The sequence below is a fragment of the Apteryx rowi genome, unplaced genomic scaffold, assembly GCF_003343035.1.
Source record: "Apteryx rowi isolate R43461 unplaced genomic scaffold, aptRow1 scaffold_10, whole genome shotgun sequence".
Classification (NCBI taxonomy): Eukaryota; Metazoa; Chordata; class Aves; order Apterygiformes; family Apterygidae; genus Apteryx; species Apteryx rowi.
The window spans coordinates 777,493-785,883 of record NW_020447197.1 but is presented as its reverse complement, the minus strand read 5'-3'; the positions used below and the strand labels follow the sequence as shown (position 1 = coordinate 785,883).

The window sequence follows — 8,391 nt, the reverse complement described above, 5'->3', positions numbered from 1 at the left end:
GAGGGGACGGGGCGGAGGCGGTCGGGGTGTGTGAGGGGACGGGGCGGAGGCGGGTCGGGGTGTGAGGGGACGGGGCAGGCTGGGAGCTGCTGCTTGTGGTGCAGAGCAGGAGGCAGGACAGTGATAGGGACGAAGGAGGGCGCGCTGCAGGCGCTGACTGGGGAGTGACCCTGGGAAGCATTTTTTGGAGAATATAAGTTTTTGCAGCCTGGTTTAGATGGTGTTTCTGAGACTCTCTCTACTGATGTTGTGTCGTTGCAGCTTCTTGCTGGCAGGAATGGGCTGAAGACTTAGGATGGAACTGTAGAACATGGAGTGAATATTTGGAGAGCACAGGGAAAAAAAAGACAAAAAGTTTTTCAATTTGGTCTTGATCATAGTCAGTTTTTATGATCACTGTGAGAATGTCTATAGCATCACTGTAACTACTCCTATCCAGACTATTGACAGCAATCATTTATTTGCACTGCGACATGTCTACCTATAGCTGTGAAGAATGCAGTTAGCTAGCGCAAAGCTATCCTCCACCTTACAGGCAGTGTAGAGCAGAGAAAATCTACTTTGGCATCATAACAGCTAACTGTGGTTGGCTCATCTCCTTCCTCGGGGTAAGCAGTCACTGTTATAAACACAGTTTGCACAAGACTGACACTATACAAGTTTAGTAACTATGAAATGACACCGTTGTGAAGACTGGATGTGAACATTACAAGTTTGTAATGAACACTAGTCGAAAACAGTATAGTATCTCCATGTTTTTAAGAATTTTGAAGCCAACTGTAGATTACTTGAACATAGAATAAACTGTGTGAGCACTACTTAAAAATGTCAGAAAACCTATCTTTTTGTTAGTATCAAATTCCAAATCAAACAGTGAAGTTCTTTGAAATCTGCATACTGCACTGAACTATTAAACATAACAACATAACAAAATCTATCACAGAAGTTGGCACTGATTGGAAGTTTTACAGAGATTAGAACTAGAAGAGATTTCTCTTTGATCTTCAGTAATTTCTGCCATAGAAAAAACACAGTGGTATGGCATTATAAAAATGCCTGTATAGATGGCATGTTCTTTATGTAAATAGGTGATTTCATTCTTGATCTAGAGCCTTCTCAAGCATCAGATACACTTTCTACAGTTAGTGTTTTTGTTCTAACCTTGTTAAAGCATGTGTTCCATTTCATTTTTCTTTTATTTTAAACTTATGCTTGTTTAAAATATATATATATATCTTCATCCTTGCTGCTCCCTTCTTTTATTTCTAGTAATTCAGTCTCTCTCTCTCTCCCTCTCTCTGACCATCCCATTTTACTGTTAGCTCTCCTCTTGCCTCATCCTTTTTGTTCCAGATGCATTATCACCAAATTCTGAAAATTTACCCTCTAATGGAGGCTTCCCTGCTGTGCTGTCAGTAAATGGGACTGACCACTAGGGCAGCGTGTGTAAATTTAGTATCAGGCACTGGTTCCAGATGGACAAGCTCAGTTATTTGATTGCTCAAGATTACTACAAAATGAGGGAGAATTACAGGTCTGGTACTTGTATTTGAATATTATTAATAATATAGTGTCATCTATTAATAGCACAGTGTCATATGCAACAGAATAATTGAGTGTCCATCTGTAGTTCTATTATAAAGTCACAGTTTTGGAAACTGCATAACTAAGCAGTAAGAACATGCCAACCTTTAGCTCTAAGATACTGCTTCAAATTGGTCACAACTCATACCTCTGAAGACTACTCTCTGATAGCTGGTTGCAGAAATTAATAGCTTTAGTGCCACCTTAATTCTTGTAGAATGTGTCACAGTCTTTGTGAGCACCTGGAGGATCCAGTGATGCATATGAAAACTGTGCTACATTTTTACTGCTTAAGGCCCCAGGCTCGCAAGCAGTTTAGTATGAGAGCTGACCATTGGTTAAGAAGCTTGTAATTTTGCTGACTCTTGCAGTGGGAGATAGAATTTCCTTTTTCTTCTCTATATCTTTTATGAGTACTGAGTTCACTTTGCATATGTCATAATTTAATTTTGAGTTTGAATTGTTTTCCCCCTAAAATTTCCTCCCAAATTTCAAGATTTAGTATCTTCTGAGATAATATTTGGAGGTGGTCTCTTCCACCTCCTCTCTTTCCTTCCATCATCCAAATAACATTACAAGAAAATAACCTGCTCACTTTTGAAGAGGCTAGAAGAAAGGTTTTGGTTGCTTAGGATGCTTGTACTGAGCGTCCCTAAGTGTTTCATGAGATGGAAATAAAAGGAAACTTCTATATTTGATAAAGGAATTCACTGCAGAGCACAAAACCCCTGCCAGCCTGTAAAAATTTTTCAGATATGGAGAGGGGAACTAGCAAGTGAAAAACAACAGGATGCTTTTTTTATATTAAAAAAAAAGTCTGTAGAGACTTATGGGTATGGTAGGGTTTCTTCCTGTATAGAAGAGCTGGATTTTAAAATCATTTCCTCTTTGTTCCTTTTCTGTCCAAATTTCTCATTTTTAAAGAAAAAGGACAGACTTCTTCCAAAATGTGCAGACTTCCACGTGAGCTGGGAGAGGGCTTCTAACCCTTCCACTGTGGCAGCCCGTTGAAGCAAAGCGAGGAAGGGAGATCCTGGGCAGCCTCTGTTTGCTTAGGAGAGGGGTTTTGTCTTTACTGAGGAGAAAGGAAACATCTCTCTTTTAATGGGAAGACTTAGAAAGAGTTACTGCCTTCTTTGGCTGAAAAAGGCTAATTTGGTTGAGTTTCAGCCTCAGGTGAGATGGAAGGATTTGCCTTACTGGTCCACTTTGGATCCTAGGGAATGGACGAGTCTGTTGACTGAGCCTAGAGGCAGAAAAAAATATTTTTTGTAGTATTTCTTTCTGCTACCCAGAAAGTATGTAAAAGGGGGGACTCCTATGATATCTAACCAGCTATCTGGATTACTTCTTTCTATAATATGCTGGATCTAAGCCCAGGAGAAATTTTGACTAAAATTCTTATTTTTAAAATGGGAGGTGTAAGTCTAGGAAGAGAGTTACCACCAATCTATTACTTATATTTTGAGACTTTTTCTTCAGTATGAATTTCATTTTTTTAGAAAAGACTAAAATAACTTTATGCTAGTCAGGCTGGTAAAGTTATATAAAATATGTTCTTGCACATGACAGAATACAGTCTGCACCTCTAACCCTAAACTGTTGATTGTGCACATACAAAAACTGTAATTCATTCCTGTTTTTTTCCTCCAATAACATAACTTTGGTCAGATTAATGTCTATGGAGACCAACAAAATTAAAACATACCATTTTTCTAGTACAATGTACTAACTGAACACACCAGCAGCCCCCTGCACTCTAATTTCATGCTTTCCCACAGGTTTTCTGTATCCCACTCTTCCATCAGGAATTTCTTGCAAATTCCTCTCCTAGAGCAGGGCTTCTAGATGTTCTTCTGCCTATGCTTTTATTTATTTTTTATTTTTTTCCAGTGTGTCAATGTTAAAGCTAATAGGGACATTGGTAGGTGTTGATACCGAGTTCTGGTTTGTTTTTATATAAGAAATGCTGTTGTTGGATGGTGCTCTGATTTATAGAAAATTTACTCTTGATTGTTCTGCTAACTGGATGAAAGGGGGGTCACTTCTTTTCTTAGAAAACAAAATTCAGATGAATAGAAATCCAAATAAATTTGGGTCTGTCTGTTGACATCTAGACTGTTCTTTGAAATGTTGCAATGTAGCATTCGTAGGTTTGCAATATTTATGTCTGAAAAAAGTAAATGTAGGGCTTCACAAACTAAAGTGGAAGTGCTATTACATTAAATGCTTATCAGTGGACTCCAGTGTGCCTAGCTAGCAACTGTGCTCCATTTCAAAGCATATCTAAACATAATACAACTTTGTAACAACACACCTTTTCAATTCCATCACTTCAAGGAATATTCTTGGTGGTGTTATTGGGAGATAGACTTCTAAAAAAAAACCCCTTCATTTTAAATACTGAATGAGATTGTTTTTCTTTTTGCTTTTTGAAGCTTTATCAGCAAAGTGTGTGATTCTAAACAGTTTGGGAACTTTTAACATTAAAGCACAACATAAGCACACATACACAAATGTGCCTTTTCCTGATTATTCTGTGTGCCCAAATAAGGATCCTTCACCTAAGCTGCTGGGGTCGGTACCGACTGTACCTCCTCCGTCTCCTTCGTGGTCTTACATACTTTCCAGCCTGAGGAGCCCAGCTCTGGAAGCAGCAATCCTAAACAAGGCAGTGTGAAATCAAACTATCAGACTGCAGTTAGAGCAAGGACTTGTTTTCACAGAACTTCTGCAAAAGGTGCAGATGTGGAGGTGGTGACTGAGAGAGGTGACTGTTCTTGCAGCATGTTGGATAAGGAAATCGAAATTGTTTACCCTGTAGGCACAGGCTTCTCTGGGGCTCTTTAGCCTTAGCTAGCAACCCTTTGCAGGCTTCTTTATATTAGCACCAAACCTACCTAAATTAAAGCCGTTCCACATATATCTATCCATGCTGCTATTGCATATCCTGATGGCAATATAATAGTCTCAGTGTCACCAGTGTAAAGAATCATGTTGTTAAATGAGTTTATGAATACTCTACATATTCATTTATAATACCAACTATAGCTTTTATATAAATGCATATATCCTTTAGGATAAAGTTCAGTAAGGTGACTCCCATGTTTCAGAATAGCTAGTGATATTTATTTATGTTTTTCCCTATGTGGTTTCCTTTCTAGGAAGCACTGAAATGCCTAAACATGTTTTTATTGCACACTTAAAAGTGGGCTGATCTGGAAGTGGAAATAGATGAAACAATTTTTAACATAACATTTGCAAATGAAATATGAAATTCCTTTAAAATGTACTATATATTTTTTGCTCCATGAGACAATCTAGACCTCATCTCTTCTCAGTGCTCTGAAGTTTTTTATGTTTCCATATCACAGCTAAAAAGTGTACTAGATGTATGCCAGCTGTACATCAATGTGAGCACATTATATAGAATGAAGAAAATTGATGTAAAGCCAGAGCTACAAAATGCCACTTTTGCTGAGAAAGAGGAGATCTGGGGAACTCCTACTGTGTTGTGAATGTGGTCCCTTTTCAGGGCTTCTTTAACAGCCTTGTGCTTCCACAAGGTCTATGATATGTTAAATATTCTTCTACCTTCTGCCAGCTAAAGGCAGTAACATTTCCTTTCTCTTCCTTAGCACTATCAGTCCTTTTACTGCTTTAATGTGGGTGATAGGTGTCGGCTATCGTCTCTCTCCACAGGTCAAAGTACCTAACTGCTGTCACTAAGCTTTCCAAATCAATATCAAAATTAAAACAAATTTTATGTGCATATGTTTGTAAATAGCTGCTCTGAAGCTGGCCCAAGTCTATTTCATTTTCCTTCTCTGCTGCTCAGGAAACCTGCATACAGTGCGGAAATGGACTGCATGTTTGAGTGCTATGTCAGTGCACACTGAAGCACAAAATCTGTAACACGTATCTGAGTAACTTTAATCACAAGTGCTTGAAGGATAAGAGCTGTGATACATTATTTCTGAAACTGTAAGATTTATGAATTTTTAAAAATATATGGGTTGTGTTCTCCAGAAGCTAATTATCTAGATATCCCTATTGGCAAACAGCGTTTTAAGTCTTGCCAAATGCTGTAACTTAATTTTGTGCAGGTTCTGAACATAGATGTTAAGACTGTTTCTTACACAACAGGTAGCTTCATGTTTTTTAAGCCTTGATCCTTCAAACTGCTACAGCTATACAGCACGTAGCTACAGTTTTATGATCACGTTGGTGGCCAGGGGCATGACTGTGAAATAATAGTTATTACCACTGCTGATTTATGGGAACCAGGAGTCAGGCATCACGAGGAGTATCAAAGTCAAACAAAACCAGAAAACGTAGAAAACCTCACAGAAGCAAAACTATTTGTGTTCTCCACAAAAAAAGTTGGAAGTACCTTCTTTTGTCATCAGAGCTTCCATTTTTTCAGAAATCTAAGTTCTGTTCTATTTGCTTGATTGGTTCATTTTATAGGAACTCATTCCTATAGATTTTCTAGCTATTGGTCAACTTTGTGTTGGATGGAAGATCATACACAGGGGAAAATGACTAAGCTCAAAGGAAATAGATACACAAAAGAGTTTTTATTCCTTCTGCAGAATATCTGGTTTTGGAATCAAAAGCAAGGCAAGGTTTTTGAGTGTTTAAGAAATATATTCTCAGCTAGAGTACATAACCTTTTATTTTGTCTATTGTGTTTCTAACCTGCCCCCTTTTTATTTTCCAGAGAAATCCTGAAGCATTTGTAATTTCATCTGTCAAGAATTTTATCCTACCTCTATCTTTAGGTCTTCCACTCAGTAGTTAAAATACCTCATAATAGAAGATTATTTTTCTTTTGGAAGCTTTATCTCTCTTTTAATGGGAAGACTTAGAAAGAGTTACTGCCTTCTTTGGCTGAAAAAGGCTAATTTAGTTGAGTTTCAGTGTCAGGCGAGATAGACTGTCCAAAACAGGTGCTATGTAGTACATACGTAAACTGTCCATTAGAGCAGACTGTTGCCCCAGAAGTCTCCCACTTTCTCTTAACAATATCTTCCACAAACTCGGACAGAAGCTGAAATAGTTGTTCTTCCAGAAGTTTTATGATGTAACTGTTACAAATCTATATAAACATTTATATAGATATGGTAAACATTTAAGTGAAAATCATGATTATGTATTGTAGTAGTTGCCATATGCACAGCTGGCCAAATCCTAGCACTTTTCTGTTGTCTGAAGCTATAACCTTTACTTACTTACTCCTATGGGCTCAGTGGCTGAACTAGCAAGCTGTTCGAAGGCTTGCAGATTTTCAGCTTGGGGCACCAAAATAGAGAATTTCTTAGGCACTTTTAAACATTTTATCTTTCTCAGATTTAGGAATATTACATATTGTATTTTAAGAGATATATTATAAAACAAATTTTAGGAAGGGAATGTTGCTATATTCCTTTTATTTTCTGCAAACTTTTTTCCTGCTTTTTGCCCATATTCCATCTTCTTTGACTATGTCAATCTTCCAATTATATGTTCCCCACCTCTTTTCTTCTTTTTCTTTTCATTTATCCTTTTTGAGATTCCATTATCTTTTTGTGTCCTAAACATCTGTACCAGAATACAATGCTGCACTGTCTTACCTGTGGCTAAATTAGCTTGCTGATAGTAGCATCACTTTGTCATTAAATTGATAATCATAATTATTAGAGCATAGCATGGATGACACTAATTATAAACTGAGATTCTCTCACTTGGGTAAGAATTGTTTTTTAAAGCAAACAAAGCAGGATTTCACTGTAATTTGACACCAAATACAAAGTGTGTATGTGTCGCATGTAGCATATCTGTGTTCATGACAATTATAAAAGAATCCTTCTAACTGCCTGTGGGCATTATTTAACTTCCTGGCTCAGTAAAAACATGGATAAGATTGTTGGAAAGTGATGGAGGGGCCTTTACTTGTAAATGCAAGTAAAATATTCACAAAATTCCCTAAAGCTGATCTAAAGAATACAGATTTAGATGTGGATGTGTTCTTTCTCAATAATTTCTAAGATTCAGTTCAGTACTTATCTTTTTACCTGTGTTGTCCTCAATTATGCTGCTTCTTTGTGGAAGAGTAATGAAATAATGCTGACTTATGTCTTACCAGGACTGTTAGGTTATTTTTTGTTTAACGTTGATTGTTGTTACTCTTGAGTTTTCATTTTTGACATTTGTATTTTGTCTATATTGATGCTGAAATTTGTACGTCTGTGTTCTGAAATTCTATTAAGTATTAGGAAAATAAGCTTACGCAAGTTGTAGCAAAGAAATTGGAAAGAGTAAAGCCTTTATTGCAATGACATAATGAATTTTAGTGAACACTGGTTCTTCAAAATAATGGTCCTGATTCTTATGTTTCCCCCAGTGGAGATTATTGCAGGATCAAGACCTAAATCAGCTCTCTATCAGATAGACTCTGGTCCCTTTGTACACTACAGCTTCAGATTTGCAAAAGAATCTTTTCCTCTCTTACCTAAAGATTACAATTGAAATGTCAACATTGTCAGCTAGCAGGGAAAATTTGAGCAGAGCAGATGGCAAAAGGTGGGAGAGGCACAAGAAGAAGTCTATCAAGCACAGGAGAAAGCTGTAGTGGTGTTTTTCATCCATGAGTTTATAAGGAGCTTTCTCTAAACAGTGCTTTTCTGAGGAGATAGTGGAAGGTTTTGCAGTTTTGTAGGTGGTGGTAAGATTGAAATTTGAATCTGAAACTGTAGCGCACAAGTTGGTGATGGAAGCTGTAATGGGCAGTGTTTGTTTTGTGTTTTGCTCTTGGTTTGTATGTTA

At 37.4% G+C, this 8,391-nt stretch overlaps 1 long non-coding RNA gene across 1 annotated transcript in view; it reads left to right on the top strand.

Moving 5' to 3' along the window:
- The first annotated feature begins 133 nt into the window (after positions 1 to 133).
- LOC112964138 overlaps positions 134 to 8,391 on the top strand; it is a 199,441-nt gene continuing 191,183 nt past the window's right edge. The window contains exon 1 of the long non-coding RNA XR_003252869.1: positions 134 to 608. This is a non-coding gene — a long non-coding RNA (uncharacterized LOC112964138). The remainder of the gene's footprint in view (positions 609 to 8,391) is intronic.